The following is a 17,186-nucleotide window of genomic DNA, read 5'->3' as shown; positions in this document are numbered from 1 at the left end:
AAACACCTTGAATTGGAATATGCCAATCTAAATACCATCCGTATGCCTCACATTTCTTCAAACATTTCTCTTTTAGCTAAGTACGGTGTCATTTGCTCTCAACTATTTAAATTTTTTGTTCTAGTAAATCTGCTTTTGTTGTTCAATTGTGCCATCTTATCTTTGGCTTGCCCTTAGTGATGCCTTCCCTTTTCCTAATGAAAAAGGAAACGTTTTTATTAAAATACATGATTTTTGATTGGTTAATAGAAATAGAAGACACTCATGACACGCACACATACAAAAGACACTCATTTCCAGGATTGGGGGGTTGGGAATTAATTAGTGATGAATCTAGGGAATCCTAGCCAATATAAAAGTAAAACTGGATGTACTGTGGCCATCACTTGAGATCTTTGCACAACATCCCCCCTCGCCATGCCTCCTACCTCTGCACGGCCAATTCCTCATTCCCCCTCCCTCACTGCACAACCGTCAACAGAGATGCACAAAAGCCACATTCGCTGCCCTAAACGTTGCTCCTGTCACAAACTGGTGATGTGGCAGGCCCCTGGACACACACACCCTGCGGTAGGAAATGCCATGTGGCAGCAGGCCCTGGAAAATGCATCGATAGGCTGACATGGCAGTACTGTATGGATCTCCGTAATTTTCGATAGTTTGCTGACGTGGCAGTATGTATGGATTTTTGAAAATTACGCTGGCTGAGTTTGACAGCTTTTAGATCAAGTTGCTTTTGATTTCGAAAGCTTTTGGGGCTCTGTTTTTAGCATCCCTTGTAACCTTTATAATGAACCCAAGGGGGCTCACTCTGCAGAGCATCTGGACGCAGAGTCTGAGAGCGAGCACCCGCGAGAGTTGTACTTTGCTTAAAGATTAATATAAAAAGAAGTACCAAAATGGGCGCCAGTCTTTGGGGCCAATACTCTTGGCACGGAACTACGTCGGGCCTTGTCGTCTTTTGTGAAGTGTCTTGTAGTGAATCTCTGCTGTGTCGCGGTAGAATATTGACTTGGGGTGTCCAAGTTTGTTACAGTGGTATCAGAGCGCGATCGATTTCTCTTCTACCGGGAAATCCGATCTTTCTCGTGACACCTATGGATTCCAAAAAGAATCAGTAGACTTCTTCTGCATCTGCTGATGCGGGAGATCACAAAGAAGATTCAATCGAATTACCAGAGGTAGAGTACGGCATAGTTGACACGTACGGTCACGTACGACGGGTACACGTACGAGACGTGCGGTACTAATCGAACTAAAAGAAATTAGACGTACGGTGACGTAACGTACGATGCAAAAAAAAATCATGCGTCTTACACATGATAGATCATATGAGTCATGACATCGACCTTAGTACTTAGTACCAGGGCTAGAAACAAACATTTTTCCTAACCGATCAAAATAAGGGAAAACTTGAGTTTTCAGGTCAAAATTTGAAGCTTTTGCCGGTAATTACACTAAAACTTGTGTAAATTTGCCGGTTTTCTTAGAGGCAAGCTCAAAATCTAACCGGGATTTTATAATTTCAACCGGTTAAAATACACTAGACCCCGGCTTTTTTCTAACACTGCTTAGTACTAAATACTTGTAACTTAAGTCTTACAAGTTAGAACATGAAAGATCTGTCCATGGACATTGGAAACGGCAATGTCCGAAGAAAGAAGAATCATGATCTCCAAAGTGGTGGCGGCCATAGTAGATCCGCTACCCAAGCCTCGTCGCACATAGGACATGGTGGTTTGAGCCAATGCAGCCATTGGGCTCTTGTTCAAATGCAGTCGAGATGCAAAACATTCCCACACCAAAAATCGCCCCCCAAAAAAAAAAAAAAAAAAAAAAAAACCGGACGACTCATGTTCGAAACGTACGAGTCGTACGGTATGGTACGGAACGTACGGAACGTCCCGTACGTCGAACGTGGACAACCCTGGAGTACGGGCCACCTCGACCTACTCAGTACGAACTTCAAGAGATGGAACATCGATAGCAAGTTGACGAGTGCACAAAGGAGATGATTCAATTTGCCAAAGATCCTCAGTTTGCAAATATTTTGTCTCAGCACTCCATCGCAGAAATGCACTCTCAGTGGCAGAAAGCCACCGAACCACCCATCAAACCAGCAATCAAGAAACCTTCCCAGAGGATGTTTCCAGAACAAGAACCACAGGAGGTGGTTCAGACTCAGATTAGGTGGCTTTTGGACGCGAATGGTCAATTAAAAAAGCAAGTGAAAAAGCGCAAGAAGGGGACTGACTACCCTCGTTATTTGGGCCGTCAATCTTCTTTTGCATCTGCAAGAAAGTAGAAGAAGTGTGTACGCTTTGAGAGACTACCCCGTTCTTGTTCTTTCTCTTCTTCTGATAGTTCTTCTAGCTCTTCTGACTCGAGCGAGGAGGACAGAAAAGGCAAAAAGCGAAGCAAAAAGCAAAGCTTTGGAAAGGGCAAGAAAAAGGCAAAGAAACCCAGATTCCGCCCGGTTTCAGAGAGCTCTATAGAGGAGTCATCCTCTGAGAGTTCGGACTCAGATGACCATACGTTTTATGCAAAGAAGAAGCACTTTTACGGAGCCAACCAATATGATTTCCTTGAAGACAAAAGCAAGAAAGCAAACGAATTCAAAGAAAGTGGACAATCCATTAAATTTGAATATTTTTCTGGGTTTCGAGATGCTCCGAGGGCTTTGGGCTTCATCCAGCAGTTTGACATAGCCTTCTCTGGAGGGCATTACTCCGAGCACTCCAAGATTAGAAGGGTTGCATCTTTTCTTAAAGGCAATGCTCGAACATGGTGGTCCACTCTTCTTCTGAGGAAGGAGGCTCCAGCCAAGTGGTTGAATTTCAAAGGCTCTTTATTTCTTCTTGGCTGACTCGGGAATACGAACCGCTTGGAACCATCTTCGGATGACCAAGGGAGATTCTTTGGACGCTTATTGCGAGAGATTTTGGGACTCTTTTCTATCAACCTCTGTCTATAAGAAGGTCTCTTTTAAGGAACAGATTGAGCGGTTTTGTTGAGGACTCCCTATAGAGATCCGAGACTATTGCCTTGAATAAAAGTCAAATTTTATTCAAGAATTGATGGGACATGCGAAACGGGGTTTCTCGATATATTCGGGAAATTTGACTTACCCCACTGATGAGATCTTGGCTCAGAGAACACGACAATGAAAGTAGAAAGAAAAAGAGTTCCCAAGAAAAGAAGGATAAGGATACACTACCCCAGCTCACTCTTCAAGAGAGGGCCAAGCATATCAGAGAGCGGAAGTGTTTTGGTTGCGGGGAACATGGGCACATCTCCGCAAAGTGCCCCTAAAAGGTACAACAAGAACAGACTGAAGACAAGCGAGAGAGTTCGAGAGCAGCAGAGGAACGTGGTAGAAAAGGCAAGATGAAAGCAGGACTGATACCAGATTGTATGGGCACTGACCCAAGCCTCATTAATGAAAGTACATAACTTTGCCGAGCTTGGGGTAAAGTGAAAGATCAAGAAGCCCTGATTTTCTTCGATGGAGGAGCCAAGGCCAACTTCATTTCACCTGAATTGGTGGCGCGGCTCGAGATTACACCCAATAGGATGGGACCACAAGCAGAGGCAGTTCTAGCGGCACCCGGACGGGACATAGCGATTATACCCGTCATTGGTAAACTTTGGTTGCATTGTTAGGGGTACTTAGGTCACGAGGACTTTTACACAATGCCCATGCCCTTGGAAGGTTGTGACGTCCTCCTAGGAGTCCGTTGGTACCATAAGAACAATGTCGTGGTCGATTATCGGGCAAAGAAAGCAACATTGACAAATGAAAAGGGCCAAAAAATTGTACTTGATATAAAACTGAAGGGCAAGTTTGTCCCTATTGTATCGGCTTCGGCCATTTCCAAATTAATGAAATCCAATCCCTTTGTTTACTCGATCTACTTGAGAAAGTTAAATGATGAACACATGTCTGAACTTGATAGAGAACGCCAAGATTTTCTCCACACTCATGCCGATTGCTTCTCTCAGGGCCTGCCAGGCGAGTTGCCCCCATCTCGTCTGAGGATCACACCATCGATCTGATTCCTGGAAGCACACCACCGAACCGACCACCTTATCGTGTTAGCCGAGCCCAGAATGAAGAGATCATGAACCAAGTGAAAGACCTTTTGGAAAAAGGTCTTATCCAGCCGAGTCTTCACCCTATTGCTCTCCGGTGGTGTTGGTATTAAAGAATGACAGATCTTGGAGAATGTGCATTGATTACCGAGCTCTCAATAAAATCACCATCAAGAACAGATTTCCTATTCCAAGGATCGATGATATTCTTGATAGACTTTAAGTATCCTCTTGTTTCAACAAATTGATTTGAAAAGCGGATATCATCAGGTCCGAATCGCTCCAGGAGATGTCCACAAGATAGCCTTTCGGACAAGTTTTGGTTTGTATGAATTTTTGGTTGATGCCTTTTGCCCTTACCAATGCTCTAGCGACTTTCAACCGAATGATGGATAGGATTTTCCAAGAGTATCGATCTTTTGTTGGCACTTTCTTTGAAGACATTATAGTCTTCTCCAAGGATGAGGCAGAACATAGATACCATCTGCTACAAGTCTTTCAGGCATTGCAAGATCACAAGTTAGTTATCAATGCCAAAAAGAGTGAATTTTTCTTGCCGGAGATACACTTTTTGGGACACATCGTCTCAGCAGCAGGAGTATAGATGGACCCGGCCAAGATTGAGACTATATGTGATTGGCCCGATTTGAAGAATGTTCATGAAGTTAGAAGCTTCTTGGGTTTGTGTTCTTACTACTGGTGGTTCATTCAAAAGTTTGCAGAGATAGCTTCCCCTTTGCACATTCTGTCTTAAAAAGGAGTCGCTTTCTCGTGGGGACCCTCAAAGGTGACTGCCTTTCAGACACTGAAAGAGAAATTGACTACGGGACCGGTATTGACTTTGCCGGACAATTCATTTGAAGTATATTGTGATGCTTGTGGTTGTAGTCTAAGAGCGGTCTTAATGCAAGTAGGCCGTGTGATTGCCTATGAAAGCCGATTGTTTTCAAGGCCAGAATTGACAGCACAAATTTATGAGAAAGAGCTTTTTGGCAGTGATCCATGCTCTTACTCAGTGGCGACATTACCTACTTGGAGCCGACTTCAGAGTCTTCACTGATCATCAGAGTTTACGCTACTTCTTGTCACAGAAGCAGCTTTCGGAAAAGCAGATGCGGTGGGCTAACATCTTGTCACAGTTTCACTTTTAGATTGTCCATGTTCAGGGACAAAAGAACTTGGTGGCATATGTTTTGTCTCGGAAGCCGCTAGTCTTGGCTATTTCCGCGATTTATCATAGAAGCTTCAACGACATGGTTGATCAAAACGCCGTAGATCCGGATTTTTCGGATGTATTCACTTGAATACAGAATGGGAAGGTAGTAGCGGGATATTCCATACGGGATGGCTACTTGATGAAGAAAACGATATTGTGCGTTACATGGGCGTTGATGGAAAAGGTTCTGATTGAGTGCCATTGTCCACTTTTTTACGGTTCACGGTAGCATCGACACCACCTTGAAAGGTGTTGAGCGTTACTAATTTTTGCCGAGACTCAAGAAGGATGTGTACGAATTTGTTCGTAGTTGTTTAGTATGCCAGAAGGTCAAGTTTGACAGGGATAAGGCACAAGGATTGTTACAGCCTTTACCCATTTCCACCCGCCCCTAGGAAAGTATTGCTATGGATTTCATTTTTGATCTCCCGAAGACACAGAGTGGGCATGATGACATTTGGATTGTCATGTACAGATTTAGCAAGCAAGCTCACTTCATTCCAGTGAAGAAAACAGTCAAGCCGGATCATTTAGCGAGACCGTTCATTGCACAAATATTCAGACTACATGGCATGCCTGAGACAATAGTCTCCGACAGAGATCCCCGCTTCACGAGTTTGTTTTGGAAGGCTATTTGGGAGAACATTGGCACACGGTTGCAATTCTCATCATCTTTCCACTCGCAGAAAGACGGGCAATCTGAGATTGCAAATTCAGTTGTTTTGGATTTATTCAAGTCTTACATCTCTGATCAGAAGGCTCAATGGGAGAAATATTTGCCTTTTGTGGAATTTGCCTACAACAACACGATTCACTCTTCAACATGGAAGGCGAGATCATTGAAGGTGCTCCGAAGGTTCCACCCTTCCTTAGCACGAAAGATAACATTTTTGAAGCCGACTAGTACACGAGGGACTTGGACACTGCATTTGCCAAGGTCCGAGAGGCTATAGTGAAATCTCAGGAACGACACAAGAAGGCAGCAGATTGACAACGTTGCGATTTGAAATTAAAGGAAGACGATTGGGTGCTCTTACGTTTTGAGAAGGCACGCCTAAGAAAGAAAAAGGGAAAGGAGCGGTTTTTCCAAAGCTTAGCATGAGATATTATGGCCCTTTCCAAATAAAAGAAAAGATAAATGATGTCTCCTTTAGACTGAAGCTGCCCGATGCTTGGAAGATTCACAATGCACTTCATGTGAGTCTATTGAAGCCTTTTAAAGGCGATGTGCCCGATGATGGGGATCCCGATGAGAAACCCGAAGTGGAGGAAAGCGAGGAGGTACTCGTTCCAGGATGGATTTTGGCACACAAGGACAAAAAGATAAAAGGTAAAGTGATTAGGCGGTTCTTGGTTAAATTCAAGAACTATCATGCATTGGATGCGAAGTGGATGGAGGAGGAGGACCTAGCAGATACTCAGATTTTGGAACTTTACCTTGAAGCATTCGGTTTAGCATAGTCTACTCTGATAGAACCCCGACTTCAGCGAGGGTGAATCTAGTGCAACGGGTTTGCACAAGAGGGGAGTCACTCCGCTCCTTTGTCAACGGATTACCCGGATTTTGAATAGAGTCACTGATGTCCCCTTTGGGATTCAGGGATACTCTAGGGCTGAGAAGTATTCTGTTGCATGACTTTATAACCGGAATTCCCGAAAATGAAAATGATTGATTTGTACTTGACTTGTTTGAGTGGAGGAATTGAAAGACGAAGTGATTGCAACATTTCGGTCTCATAAATCTCTATAGACATAATTGCAATAAGGATTAGTTACTCGGCCATCCGTGAGGTCCCAAATGGATCTAGATGCGATTACTAAATACGTTGCCGATTGATCATGGTCTGAGATTTGGAATGAATTTGTATGTGATTTGTCATGTGATGTCCGGTGATGTGACTGTCGTTTTGTACAAGTGCTAGAAGTGTTGTCTCTAGTGCGTCGTTACTAACTGGGAGTGTCTACTAAGACAGTTTATGGCCTCTGTCTGTTTTGCAGGCGTAATCAAGGGCGATTACAATTCTTTGAAGAGGGGGGTATGTCACAAACTGGTGACGTCGTAGGCCCCCGGACACACACCTTGCGGCAAGAAATGCCACGTGGCAGCAGGCCCCAGAAAACGCACCGACACGTTGACGTGGTAGTACCATACGGATCTCCGCAATTTCTGCTGATTTGCTGACGTGGAAGTACATACTGATTTTCAAAAATTACGCTGGCTGAATTTGGCAGCTTTTAGGTCAAGCTGCTTTTGATTTTGAAAGATTTTGGGGCTCTGTTTTTAGCATCCCTTGTAGCCTTTATAATGAACCCAAGGGGGACTCACTCTGCAGGGCATCTGGACGTAGAGTCTGAGAGCGAGCACTTGCGGGAGTTGTACTTTGCTCAAAGATCAATATAAAAAGAAATACGAAAGGGGCGCCAGTCTTTGGGGCCAATACCTCTTGGCACGGAACTATGCCGGGCCGTGTCGTCTTTTGTGAAGTGTCTTGAAGTGAATCTCTGTTGTGTCGCGGTATAATCTTGACTTGGGGTGTCCAAGTTTGTTACAGCTCCACACTGCGAGATGCCACAAATTCCATATCCGGCCTTCATACTCCTTCATATTGCATCTCCCCATGATTTGCTTGCACAGGCCATGAATCTAGTGCCTCAACGCAAGCTTCTCATTCACAAGCCGCCTTCTTGATGAGACGGCCACTCATGCACACAAACGGCGATGACCATCTGAGAGCGATTGTGCTCCTGCTCACAAATAAGAGAAATCGTGCACCTGTAGACAAAATAGAGAGAGAGACAGAGGGAGACAATCTGGCCTACAAATGAATGAGAGAGAGAGAGAGAGAGAGAGAGAGAGAGAGAGAGAGAGAGAGAGAGAGAGAGAGTGTCACAAATTACTGACGTGTCAAGCTACTGAAGAACGGAGCCAACCTTCAGATCCCGGCCAAGGGACCAAAACCCTAAGAAGAAGCAGCAACAAAAGAAGAAGAAGTTTTACAGACTTACAAAGTCTTGACTAGTGGCCTATCTTTTTAAAGAAGAGTTCCCACCAACTTACGGGACCCCGTCCGATGGGGCCCAAGTGACTTAAAAGCTTAAAAAGTAAAGGAGAACACACTCAAAAGACTTTGCACAACATGTCACAAGACGGGCACCACGTGCCAATAGAAAAGAACAGACTGAAGAGACTTTTAGCACTTCAATAACAACTGAACTGAGAGAGAGACGATACGCGACACGGAGTGGCGGAATTCTACCCCAGAGAGTATTGGCCCCAAACATTGGCGCCCCTTTCGGTATTTCTTTATATTGCATCAACACAGTACGAGCCGGTACTCCAGACTCTGCACCTTCTCCAGGAAGCATGCTAGAGAATGAGCCCTAACCTCATATTTAAAGGCCCTTGGCCTAAAAAACAGTTACAATGAAAAGCCTTTAAAACTCAAAAGCTTCTGGTCCAAAAGCAATGCCAAAAAGCTGCCAGCGTAATTTACGGAAATCCGTACAACTCTCATGTCATTAGCCAACACAAAACGGGGAAATCCGTACAGCCTGCCACGTCATCAGGTCAACGCAATTTTCGAAAACTGCCACGTCATCAGCTGCGGGTCCTGCTTTATTTTAATCTTTATGTCACTTGGGGCCCCATTGGACGGGGTCCCCATAAGTTGGTAGGACTTCTTCTTCTGTTACTTGTTCTTCTTAGGGTTTAGGCCCCTCGGCCGGCATTTGCAAGTTGGTTCCCTTCTTCAGGGCTTTGAAGAAGAGAGAGAGAGAGAGAGAGAGAGAGAGAGAGAGAGAGAGAGAGAGAGAGAGAAATGAAATGAAATGAAATGTTATATTAACGTCTTCAAAAGGCCACTTCTGGCAGAGTGGGGTATCTTGAAATGCTTGCCATGGAAACCCTAGCAGATTATAACTTGAAATTCCTAGACATCTCTCAGTAGGTTTCTATAACCTCAGAGGTCCGATGTGCTTGTTATGTCTTGGGACTACCATCACCGCCACAGGAACACTGTCTGTCCAAGAGCTTATGGACCGTGGTGCGGTCAGCTATGACCTTATGGAAGGAACCTAACCCTAACTTTTTTGGTGCAGGTTTCAGGATGGCAAGTCAGTCGACTTTTAGAGCTCGGCTGGTGTCGAAATTGCTTTTTAAGTTTGAGTTTTGTTTGAGAACTTGTTTAGTGATCCTGTTTGGAATTTGTTTGCAATGGATGGTATTTGTTTTGAACCTGTCTTGGTGCCGATTTGAATTGTTTGACTCTGGTTTTAATACTGGTTTCAATGATTGGTGATTTTACTCCCAGGTGGAGTAGTAAGAAATGATGTTTGAGAATGTTTATTCATACTCATGGCCCGGACCAGGGTTGTCCACGTCCGTCGAACGGAACGATCCGTCCGTTCCGTCCCGTCCGTTCCGTCCGATAAAAAAAAAAAGACCGTTGGCGGACTTTTTTGACCGTTTTTACACCGGTTTTGTAGCGCCACGTGCTGGCAGTTTTTGAACGCTAAAACTTGAACGTTGGGGGCCTCGGAGCCTTGGCCCTTGGGGCATCATAAGCCAATGTGCCATCCCACCCCCAACATCCACACACACACACACACACACACACACACACACACAAATGTCAAAGCCACATGGGCCATGGCCATGGCACATGGAATTTGAATTTTGAAGCATGCTCTCTCTTTAACTCTTCTCCCTCTCTCCTCAAAACCTATATAAGGTTGGCCACCCTCTCTTCTTCTCCATATATTCCTCAAGCTCTCTCATTCATCTCCTTCCCTACTCAAGCTCCCTCAAGCTCTCTCCATTCATCAAGGGCCAAGGCTTCAAGCTTTGGCACTCCATCAAGGCTTCAAGCTCCCTTCATCTCCTTCAAGCTCTCCATCAAGGCTTCAAGCTCCCTTCATCTCCTTAAAGCTCTCCATTATTCCTTAAGCTCCCTTCATCTCCATCCATCTCCTTCAAGCTCTACATTACTCTAAAGTTCTCTCATCACTCCCCATCCCTCAAGCTCTCCATAATGCCGCCCGCTCTTCATGAAGCCTTCAACAAGCATTGCCGCTACTTTGAAAGGGTGAAGAACAAGCGAAATGTTTGCAAATGGTATTGCAAATATTGCCGGAAGACCATGACCTCAAGCTCCACCCGCCTTATCATCCACTTGACCAAGATGGGAGGGGAAGCGGGTCCTTGTCCGAATATCCCCGACGACATTCTCCAAGAGTGCAAAGAAAAGTATCTCCCCTTGAAGACGCGCAAGGGGGTTGCAAAGGCATCGGAGGAGGTGGTTTCGCCCGACCATGATCTCTCCGATTCGGGAGAGGATGCTTCTCCATCAATGTCTGTTGCATCCGGCGCCGCTACCATGGCCTCCACCGAGGGTGGTAGCGTCTCAAAGAAGAGCAAAAGAAGTCATGGTGGGCGGCCTCCAAAGCAAGCTACTCTTGCACAAACGGTGGGTGGAACTTCCGGTCCATTGTCTTTCCTCAAAGAGAGGCAACGACAAGCGGAGATAGAGATTGCACGCACCATCATTGAGTGCAATCTCTCTTTTCATATTCTTCGCACGGATCGTTGGAAACGCATGGTGAAGGCTATTGCCGCGGTTGGTCCATGTGAAGGGTGGACGGGAGTGTCATACCATGACATGCGCACCAAGAAGCTTGATGAAGAGAGGGCATGAATCGACAAGTCTCTTGACCCCGTGCGTGCCGGATGGGTAAAGTATGGTTGCTCTATTCTCACCGATGGATGGAGTGACCGCAAGAAGAGGGGAATCATTAATATCCTTGTCTCATGCCCTCTTGGCACCTACTTCTTGCGAGCGGTTGATGCGGGAGCAAGGGGGAAAAAGGTCACGGGTGCCTTCATTTACGGCCACATTCGTCAAGCCATAAAAGAGGTAAAATTTTTGATTCCACTCTCAAGTATCTACTATTTTCAATTTTGTCTTTTGCCTTGGCTCTTCTCACTTTCCCTTCTTTCTCCGTATGTAGATCGGTCCAAGCAACGTCATTCAAGTAATCATCGACAATGCCTCCAATTGTGCTTCCATGGCCAAAAAGCTAGAGGCGGAGTATCCACACATAGTATGGACTCCATGTGCATCACATTGCATTGACCTCCTCTTGGAGGACATTGGTGACCTACCTTGGGTGAAGGACATTCTATCCCAAGCCCTCTCCATCGTCAACTTCATCAACAAAAAGGTGAGTACTTGCGATATATCGCACTTACTCTGGCTTGGAGTTGAAGAAGCCTTCCGCCACACGCTTTGCCGCTATGTGGCTCCTCCTTGAGCGCCTCTATGATGTGCAAACCAACTTGCAAAAGACAATGGTCTCGGATGAGTTCAAAGCATGGATTGAAGAAGAGACCCAATCATCCTAACAAGATGCAAAGGCCATCCAACGGCTTTGCTTGAAAGAGGAGTTTTGGCAAGAGGTCAAGGGTCTTGTCATGGTGGTACTGACATTGTATAAGGTGCTTCGGATGACCGACATGGAAGGGTCTACCATAGGTCTCCTTTACCACTTCATGGAGGAGGCTTACAAGGAGATTGAGAGATCCACCATTCTTGATGGAGCACCCAATGGTTCACGGTAAACATTTCACCTTATGATTTATGTACATTGTAAGTTGTCTTTTTCCATCTACGGTTCTACCCTTCCATGCTTGACTATCTTTCTCTCTCTCTTTGTAGTGATGTGTTTGAGGACTCTCCAAAGAGAGATGACATTCTCTTCCTTGTTAAAAAGCGGTGGGATTGGATGAGGCGACCAATCCATGGCTTTGCTACCCTCTTGCATCTGGCTTTCAAAAAGCCATCCATCTTTGCGGATCAAGCACTTCAAGAGGAGCGCGACAAGTACGTTCCAAAGATACTCAATGAAGAACACCATGGAGAGTTTCTCCAAGAGCTCATCAACTATGGAAACCAAAGAGGCACGGCATTCGCTTCCTCGGTGTGTTGGAAGAGGGATTCGTTAGTGAAGCCTCTTTTTTGGTTGGAATGTTTTGGCTATCAATTGCCTCACCTTCAAAGGGTGGCATTGAGGGTTCTTGGACAGGTATATCATATATATTAATAATTATACATAATACCATACCATAAATTATAAATTTATAATCTCAATCATGTCATCATTTGACATTCATCATTCATGTGACATAAGTCACCTCTCAATTCCCACAATTCAAATCTCATGCCTCTCTTCTATCATCTATGTGCTCTAGGATTGCTTATCGGGTGCATGTGAGTGGAATTGGTCGGCATATTCTCTTATACACACTAAGATCCGCAACAAGCTTTCTACGAAGCAATTGGAGCGGCTTATCTATTGTCGCTCCAATTTACGCATGTTGAGGTCCATGCATGAGATGCCAATGGCTAGGCAGGTAATTGAGTTGGCTACATCATACTCTTTATTTATGCTTTCACATGTATGATGTAATATGTATGATGTATCATGTGCTCATATTTTTGGCATGCCAAATTGCTAACTCCATTAATCTTCTTGCATGTTGTAAATGACAAATAGGTGAATGTAGATGAATGCAAGCTCTCCATTGAGACTCTTAAGAGTCTCAACAAAGATCGCGATCCAGAGGAGGAGCAAATATTTCGAGACCTCTACTTGGAGTTGGAAGAGATTGATCGCTGTGTCTCTCGCACACGGTCCCGCAAGAAGGTGGTTGTGCGAGCTTTGGCAACTACAGGTAGAGGAGCTTCCACTTTGGTTGCTCGTGGGAGTGGAAGAGCGTCGGCACGGACACCCAGGACCTATGTGCGACGAGGCTAAGGTAGCGGATCTACTATGGCGGACATCACTTTGGAGAATGTGTCCATTTCTAGGCCTGCGGATCCTAGAGAGCCAGAGTTTGATGATGAGGGCAACATCCTTAGTGAGGGAGATTATGGTCTTGCATCTAGTGCATCTGATGCAAGTAGTGATGAGGATGATGCAGCTACCTCTAGCTCAAGCTCGGACCACAACTCCGGTGATGAGAGCGATATGAGCACTTAGAACTCTCTCTTTATGCTTTAAAGTTTGCACCCATGGGCCATGAGACTATGAGTTGTGTCACTACTTTTTGTCACTTGTATCTCTCGAGCCTCGACTCTCTACTTATGTAATGAATTATGAAATCAAATGCAATCATGATCAACATTGCCGTTTCCAATGTGCATGGCCAAATCTTTAATGTTCTTACTTGTAAGACATCTCCTTTAAGTTGTATGTACTTAATACTAAGTAGTTACTCATAATAGAGTAAAAGCTCTGAAAAATATATGATTTATTTTTTTGCATCGTACGTTACTTCAACGTACGTCTAATTTTTTTTAGTTCGATTAGTACCGCACGTCTTCGTACGTGTAACCATCGTACGTGACCGTACGTGTCAACTATGGCCCGGACCCTTATGGTTATTCGCGGGGGGAGTATTGAATGATTGAAAAGTGTTGTTTTTACTCATGGCCCAGACCCTTGTGGTTCTTTACAGGGGGAGTATTAAGAAGTCCAAGCAGTGGTTACTCTCTGCACCTCCAAACGACGCAGGCTGCGGTCTGGGGGGCGTTTGGTTGTTAAAGGCCTCTATATCTCATGGCCCTGCAATCGTCCCCTTTTTTGTCGATCGGATCCCAAAAGAAATTACTCTTGTTAACAAGCAATTGATTAAAACAAACAAATAAGCAGCACTTGTTAACAAGTTCATCTTTTTAAAAAGTGCCACCACTACTACCTACACTCTCTCTCTCTCTCTCATCTTTGTCTTTGTCTGCCTATTTTGAGCATCTCTCTCTCTCTCTCTCTTTACGAGTTATTTTTAGTAGACACAAAGGGAAGGCCTTTTCACCAGATGTAAAGGAAACATACCCGAAGATATGAGTTATGTCACTGTCATAATCATGTTGAGGTTAGGGCTCAGCTTGCTGGTGGGTGCCATCCCAATATTGAATTTAATGCATTTTAGAATCATAGAATTTTGGACCTCTCCTATAACAAGCTTACAGGAGGCTACCAATGACTCCTTTCTGGCTCAAAATGATGTGTCTAATAACTACGTCTCTGTCCCAATCCCTTCAGCTGGGTAACTGAGAATTGCTGCTTCAGCAAGGTTTTGAACACAACCTAGGTCTATGTGGTGAACCCTCCCACCTTGTGCCAGTATGCTAGAAGATATTAAGACATTTGAGGGATACTTCAGTAGTTGTGCACGTCAGGAGTGGTTGCTCCATATAATCCATAGGGACATAAAGTCAACAATGTATTGCTTGATAAATTTTTTGAGGCTAGAGTGTTTGACTTTTGTCACGTGCACATCTAACCCTATGTGCATGTGGACAAGCTATTTCATGACAAGGGTTCAGTTAGCTTAGGAAGTTTCTTGTACCTTTGTGAGTCTGTTCGCAGACCGTGCATGTCCAGACACTAAGAGTAGTTGCATTTCCTCTGGTTGCACACAGCATGATCATCAGATTACAGTCAATACCCATCAGGCATTTTACAGTGCATAGAACCATTTTCCCTATTTTAGCCATTTTTCACTTATTAATATTAAATGACTTTGTTGGGAATAAGGTAGGGCAACTTTGGCAAGCTAATATATAAGAAAGCTAGCGCTAGTACTTTCTGGGAGAAGAGGCAACAGGAGTCCAACCACTCACAGTGCACCTTCTCAGCAAGACCAGCGTTTTGACTCAGGACCAGCCTAGCTTTTTTCATCAGATCAGCCCTTGCGTTTTGCAGACCACAGATCAGCCTAGCGTTTTTGCAATTGCAGATCTACATCAGCGTTTTGCAGATTCCCGGTGACAAAACCATCCCTAGGAGTAGCGTTTTCAGTTTTCAACAGTCAGACTCCGCACCGCAGCCCCCAAACCTCGCAGATCTCACCTTTCCACAGCAGATCCTCGCCGCACGGTCAGATCAGCCAAGTTTGCAGATTCAGCGCGCTATTCCCAGATTTCAGCACCTGCGTTTTCAGCGCATCGTTGTCGCGTCGTCGTCATTACCGTCGTCATCGACATAGAGTCAGAATTCAGCAGATACAAGATTTGCAGATTTCAGCCCTTAGCGTTTTCAGATTTCAGCCCGTCTTGTTGCCGTCCTCATCGTCGTCGACATCGTCGGCAAGTCCATTGCATTAAGACCATTGTACGAGATTTGTGCAATCAATAGCATAGACCTCTCTCGCCATAGAGAGTGGGGCCCTTGGAGGAGGGTTTGACAACATTTTGGTGTCGTATTGTTTTCTCTCTATCTCTCAGTCTCAGCACCTTCATTCACAGTGTTTACCACTTTGTTTGTGATCATTTGCATTCTCTCACTAAAGGAACGGAAGGCTCTCCCTTCCGTAGGTAAAAGGAACCCTTGAGCATAGTTCGGAGCACTCATCTTGAGCAAAGTTCAACATTCTTGATAAGGATTGCATGGAACTTCCTCTGTCACGTGACACATCCAACCCTATGTGTCCGTGGACAAGCTACAGCATGACAAGGGTTCAGTGCGTTGAGTCAGTCTAGAATAGGAAGTGATCTGGCACTTTTGTGAGTGTTCGCAGACCGTGCATGACCAGTCACGTAGATTAGATGCATATTCTCCGGTTGCACACAGCATGATCATAAGCATTCCCATCAGAATCCATTAGAGGAATTTTCCAGTGCATTAAATCCATTTTTCGTATTTTTGACATTTTTCACTTATTTGTTAAGTGACTTTTGTTGGGAACTAGGTAGGGCAATTTTGCTAAGATAATATATAAGCAACCTAAGGCTAGCACTATCTGGGGAAGCAAGAAGGTGAGCACAGGCACCCCGTATAGCAGGCCCTCTGGAGTATCTTCTCAACAAGAACCAAGACCAAAGAACCTCAGCGTTTGGAGCATTGCAGTTCAGCGTTTTTCAGTTCTAAGGCTTGGCGTTTTTCAGCATGCAGGACCAACGTTAATGAACCTTCAGATCAGCGATTTCAGTCCCTGCATTGCAGCGTTTTCCAGCGTGCATTACAGCGGTTTTGCAGCCAACATATCAGCGAATCAAGGAAGCATTCCAGTGGTTCCGAGACTCAGCAACACAACGTTTTTGGACGGAAAATTCAGCAAGAGAAGAGGCAGTAGGAGCACCTTGCTCAACAGGCAACTTCTCAGCAAGACCAACACCCGTGACAACTCTGGCGTTTTCTCTCAACAGAAGGCCTAGCGTTTTCAGTTCCAGATTAGCCTTGGCGTTTTTGCATTGCAGAGCAGCCTCGGTGACCACAAGACAGCAGATCCCCTAGCGTTAGCAGTTGCATGAGCAGATCCATAGCAGATTTGACCAGACAACAGAATTCAGCCCTAGCGTTTTTGGTTTGCAGAACAACCTCAGCGTTTTTGCAGATCTTCGCGATGGAATCAGCCCTAAGACCAGTGTTTTCAGTTTACAGCCTTTAGACACCGCAGAACAACCCCCGAACCTCGCAGATCCTCGCCGCACGGTCAGATTCTGCGAAGTTTGCAGATTCAGCCCGGAAAACGCAGATTTCAGCATCTGCGTTTTCAGCATCGTCGTCGCATCGTCGTCATTGACATCGTCATCAACATAGAGTCAGAATTCAGCAGAGAAAAATTTGCAGATTTCAGCCATTAGCACTCTCAGATTTCAGCCCGTCTCGTCGTCGTCCTCATCGTCGGCAAGTCCAAGCATTGTAGATATTTGTGCAATCATAAGTAGACCGCTCTCGCCAAAGAGAGTGGGGCCTTTGGAGGAGGGTTGTGACAACATTCTAGTGTCGTATTCTTCTCTCTCTATCTCTTAGTCTCAACACCTTCATTCACAGTGTTCATTCACTTTGTTTGTGTCCATTGCACTCTCTCATTAAGAAC

General features: G+C 44.9%; 1 protein-coding gene and 1 pseudogene across 7 annotated transcripts in view; both read left to right on the top strand.

Annotated features, from left to right (window-relative positions):
- Positions 1 to 17,186, top strand: part of LOC147419409 (Pseudouridine synthase family protein) — a 142,200-nt gene that overhangs the window by 15,094 nt on the left and 109,920 nt on the right. The window lies entirely within an intron of this gene.
- Positions 5,030 to 13,400, top strand: LOC147419410 (uncharacterized; annotated as a pseudogene). Its single transcript, XR_015187185.1, has 6 exons — positions 5,030 to 11,022; positions 11,089 to 11,220; positions 11,315 to 11,527; positions 11,652 to 11,892; positions 12,033 to 12,388; positions 12,555 to 13,400. The product of XR_015187185.1 is annotated as an uncharacterized LOC147419410 (transcript).

Source organism: Adiantum capillus-veneris, chromosome 29 (genome assembly GCF_014529385.1).
Source record: "Adiantum capillus-veneris isolate H3 chromosome 29, ASM1452938v2, whole genome shotgun sequence".
NCBI classification, from domain to species: Eukaryota; Viridiplantae; Streptophyta; class Polypodiopsida; order Polypodiales; family Pteridaceae; genus Adiantum; species Adiantum capillus-veneris.
Note: the sequence above shows the minus strand (reverse complement) of the source record. Positions and strands in the feature narration are given on the sequence as shown.